Genomic DNA, 6,366 nt, shown 5'->3' on the forward strand with positions numbered 1-6,366 from the left:
TAGAATATACAATGTAGAACACAGAATATAGAATATAGAATACGGAATGCAGAATAGAGAATATAAAATATAGAATATAGAATGATGAACACAAAATATAGAATATAGAATAGATTATATAGAACCCAGAATTTAGAACATGGAATTTAGAACACAGAATTTAGAATATAAAATACAGAATACTGAATATCGAATTTAGAATATAGAATGTAGAACACAGAATATGGTATGTAGAATATGGAGAGCAGAATATAGAATACAGAATATAGAATATAGAATACAGAATATAGAATATGGAAAACAGAATACATAACCCAGAATTTAGAACTTGGAATTCAGAACACAGAATTTAGAATATAGTATACAGAATACTGAATATAGAATTTACAACATAGAATGCAGTACACAGAATTAAGAATATAGAATGCAGAATAGTGTATATAGAATTTATAAACAGGAATGAAGAACACAGAATATAGAAAATACAATAAAGAATACTGAATATAGAATAGAGAATATATATTGAATAACACAGTATATAGAATATAGACTAGTGAATGGAGAATATAGAAGGTAGAATAATGAATGAAGAACACAAAGTATAGAATATATAATAGAGAATATACAACACAGAATTTAGAAACGGAATGCAGAACATAAAATATAGAATATAGAATACAGAATACTGAATAAATATGTTAGAATATAGAATGTAGAACACAGAATATAGAATAGGCAATGCAGAAAATAGTATGTAGAATACAGAATGAAAAAAAAATATAGAATATAGAATAGTGAAAATAGAACCCAGAACATAGAACACGGAATGCAGAACACAGAATTTAGAATATAGAATACAGAATTCTTAATATAAATTTAGAATGTAGAATGTAGAACACAGAATATAGAATACAGTATACGGAATACAGAATATAGAATACAGAATATAGAATGTAGAACACAGAATATAGAATATTGAATAGTGTATATGGAACCCAAAATTTAGAACATGGAATGCAGAACACAGAAATTAGAATATAGAATACATAAAACTGAATATAGAATTAAGAATATAGAAAGTAGAACACAGAATATAGAATACGACATGCAGTATATTGAATACAGAATTAAGAATATAGAACACAATATAGAATATGGAAATCAGAATATAGAACCCAGAATTATAGAACATGGAATGCAGAACACAGAATTTAATATAGAATGCAGAATACTGAATATAGAATTTAGAACATGGAAGGCAGAACACAGAATTTAGAATATAGAATACAGAAAACTGAATATAGAATTTAGAATATAGAATGTAAAATACACAATATAGAATATACAATAGAGAATATAGAACACAGAATTTACAACATGGAATGCAGAACACAGAATTTAAATATAGAATACCGAATGCTGAATATAGAATATGAATATACAATATAGAACCCAGAATTTTGAATATAGAATACATAATACTGAATATAGGATTTAGAATATACAATGTAGAAACGAGAATAAAGAATATAGAATACGGAATGCAGAATAAAGTATACAGAATATAGAATGTAGAACACAGAATTTAGAATATGGAAAACAGGATATAGAAACCAGAATTTAGAACATGGAATGAAGAACACAGAATTAAAATGTACAATACAGAATACTGAATATCGAATTTAGAATATAGAAAGCAGAACACAGAATATAGAATATAGAATACGGAATGCAGAATATAGAATACAGAATATACAATGTAGAACACAGTATATAGAATATGGAAAACAATACAAAACCCAGAATTGATGACATGCAATGCAGAACACAGAATTTAGAATATAGAATAGTGAATACTGAATATAGAATTTAGAACATTGAATGCAGAACACAGAATTTAGACTATAGAATGCAGAATACTGTATATAGGATTTAGAATATAGAAAGAAAAACACAGAATATAGAATATAGACTAAGGAATGGAGAATATAGGAGGTAGAATATAGACTGAAGAACACAAAATGTAGAATATAGAATGGAGAATATAGAACCCAGAATATAGAAATGGAATGCAGAACAGAGAATTTAGAATATAGAATACAGAAAACTAAATAAAGTTTTCAGAATATAGAATGTAGAACACAGAATATAGAATAGATAATAGAGAATAGAGTACCCAGGATATAGAACATGGAATGCAGAACACAGAATTTAGAATATAGAACACAGAATACTGAATATAAATTTAGAATATAGAATATAGAACACAGAGTATAGAATACAGAATACGGAATACTGAATACACAATTTAGAATAAAGAATGTAGAACACAGAATATAGAATAAAGAATACGGAATGCAGAATATACAATACAGAATATAGAATATAGAACACAGAATATAGAATATGGAAAACAGAATACAAAACCCAGAATTGAAAACATGAAATGCACAACAGAGAATTAAGAATAGAGAATACAGAATACTGAATATAGGATTTAGAATACAGAGTGTAGAACAGAGAATTAGAACATAGAATATATTATACTGAATATTGAATTTAGAATATAGAATATAGAACACAGAATATAGAAAATAGAATAGAGAATATAGAAACCTGAATATAGAACATCGAATGCAGAACACAGAATTTAGATTATAGAATACAGAATACTGAATATAGAATTTAGAATATACAATGCAGAACGTAGAATATAGAATATAGAATACGGAATGCAGAATATAGAATATAGAATATAGAATGATGAACACGAAATATAGAATACGGAATAGAGAATATAGAACCCAGAATTTAGAACATGGAATGCAGAACACAGAATTTAGAATATAGAATACAGGATACTAAATATCGAATTTAGAATATAGAATGTAGAACACAGAATTTGTATGTTGAATTCGGAATGCAGAATATTGTATTCAGAATATAGAATTTAGAACACAAAATATAGAATATGGAAAACAGAATAAAGAACGCAGAGTTTAGATCATGGAATGCAGAACACAGAATTTAGAGTATATAAAACCGAATACTTAATATAAAATTTAGAATATAGAATGTAGAATACAAATTATGGAATGTAGAATACGGAATGCAGAATATTGAATACAGATTATAGAATGAAGTACACAGAATTTAGGATATGGAAAAAAGAATACAGAACCCAGAATTTAGAACATGGAATGCAGAACACAGAATTTTAATACAGAATGCAGAATACTGAATATAGAATTTAGAATATAGAATGCAGAACCCAGAATTTAGAATATAGAATACAGAATACTGAATATAGAATTTAGAATACAGAATATAGAACACAGAATATAGTATATAGAATATAGAATACAGATTATAGAACACAAAGTTTAGAACATGGAATGCTGTACACAGAGTTTAAAATATAGAATACCGATTACTGAACATAGAATATGAATATACAATATAGAACACAGAATTCAGATATAAGATATCGAATACTGAATAAAGAATATAAATATACAATTTAGAACACAGAATATAGAATATGGAATAGAGAATATAGAACACAAAATTTAGAACATGGAATGCAGAACACAGAATTAAGAATATAGAGTACAGAATACTGAATATAGAATTTAGAATATAGAATGAAGAACATAGAATTTAGAATACAGAATAAAGAATACTGAATATTGATTTTCGAATATAGAATGTAGAACACAGAATATAGAAAATAGAATAGAGAATATAGAACCCAGAATTTAGAACATGCAATGCAGAACACAGAATATAGAACATAGAATACAGAATACTGAATATAGAATTTAGAATATAGAATGTATAACACAGAATATAGAATATAGAATACGGAATGCAGAATATAGAATACAGAATATAGAATGTAGAACACAGAAAGTAGAATATGGAAAACATAATACAAAACCCAGAATTGAGAACATGGAACAGAAAACAGAATTTAGAATATAGAATACAGAATACTGAATATAGAATTTAGAATATAGAATGCGGAACACAGAATTTCGAATACTGAAAACAGAATACTGAATATAGATTTTAGAACATGGAATGCAGAACCCAGAGTATAGAATTTACATAACGGAATACTGAATATACAATTTAGTATATAGAATGTAGAACACAGAATATAGAATATAGATTACGTAATGCAGAATATAGACTACAGAATATAGAAAGTAGAACACAGAATATAGAATATGGAATAAAGAATACAAAACCCAGAATTGAAAACATGGAATGCAGAACACAGAATTAAGAATATAGAGTACAGAATACTGAATATAGAATTTAGAATATAGAATGTAGAACACAGAATTTAGAATACAGAATAAAGAATACTGAATATAGAATTTCGAATATAGAATGTAGAACACAGAATATAGAAAATAGAATAGAGAATATACAACCCAGAATTTAGAACATGGAATGCAGAACACAGAATATAGGATATAGAATTACGAATACTGAATATCGAATTTAGAATATACAATGTAGAACACAGAATATAGAATATAGAATACAGAATACTGAATATCGAATTTAGAATATACAATGTAGAACACAGAATATAGAATACAGAAAACTGAATACAGAATTTAGAATATGGAATGCAGAACACAGAAATTAGAATATAAATTCAGAAAACTGAATATAGAATTTAGAATATAGAATGTACAACAAACAATATAGAATATACAATAGAGAATATAGAACCCAGAATTTAGAACTTGGAATGCAGAACACAGAATTTAGAATATACAATACAGAATACTGTATATAGAATTTAGAACATTGAATGCGGAACACAGAATTTAGAATATAGATGCAGAATACTGTATAAAGTATTTAGAATATAGAATGAATAACACAGAATATAGAATATAGACTACGAGGTGGAGAAAATAGAAGGTAGAATATAGACTGAATAACACAAAATATAGAATATAGAATAGAGAATATAGAACCCAGAATATAGAAATGGAATGTAGAACAGAGAATTTAGAATATAGAATACATATTAATGAATATAGACTTTAGAACATAGAATGCAGAACACAGAATTTAGAATATAGAATGCAGAATACTGAATATAGATTATATAAACATTAATGCAGAACACAGAATTTAGGATAGAGAATGAAGAAAACTGAATAGAGTATTTAGAATATAGAATGAAGAACACAGAATATAGAATATAGAATAGAGAATAGAGAACCCAGGAAATAGAACATGGAATGCAGAGCACAGAATTTAGAATATAGAACACAGAATACTGAATATAAGTTTAGAATATAGAATATAGAACACAGAGTATAGAATATAGTATACGGAATACTGAATATACAATTTAGTATATACAATGTAGAACACAGAATATAGAATATAGAATACGGAATGCAGAATATAGAATACAGAACATAGAATGTAGAACACAGAATATAGAATATGGAAAACAGAATACAAAACTCAGAATTGAAAAAATGGAATGCACAACACAGAATTAAGAATATAGAATACAGAGTACTGAATATACAATTTAGAATACAGAATGAAGAACAGAGAATTTTAAATATAGAATATAGTATGCTGAATATAGAAATTAGATTATAGAATGTATAACACAGAATATAGAAATTAGAATAGAGAATATAGAACCCAGAATTTAGAACATGGAATGCAGAACACAGAATTTAGTATATAGAATACAGAATACTGAATATAGAATTTAGAATATAGAATGAAGAACACAGACTATAGAATATAGAATACAGAATGCAGAATATAGAATATAGTATATAGAATGATGAACACAAAATATAGAATATAGAATAGAGAATTTAGAATCCAGAATTTAGAACATGGAATGTAGAACACAGAATTTAGAATATAGAATACATAATACTGAATATCGAATTTAGAATATAGAATGTAGAACACAGAATATAGAATAGATAATAGAGTATATAGAACCCAAAATTTAGAACATGGAATGCAGAACACAGAATTTAGAATACAGAATACAGAATGCTGAATATAGAATTTACAATATAGAATGTAGAACAAAAATACAGAATACGGCATCCAGAATATACAATACAGAAGAGAGAATGCAGAACACAGAATATAGAATATGGAAAACAGAATACTAAACTCAGAATTTAGAACATGGGATGCAGAAAAAAGAATTTAAAATATAGTATACCGAATACTGAAGATAGAATTTAGAACATAGAATGCAGAACACAGAATTAAGATTATAGAATGCAGAATACTGTATATAGAATTAATAAACAGGAATGCAGAACACAGAATTTAGAAAAGAGAATAAAG

This window comes from Vicugna pacos, unplaced genomic scaffold, assembly GCF_048564905.1.
Source record: "Vicugna pacos unplaced genomic scaffold, VicPac4 scaffold_18, whole genome shotgun sequence".
NCBI lineage: Eukaryota > Metazoa > Chordata > Mammalia > Artiodactyla > Camelidae > Vicugna > Vicugna pacos.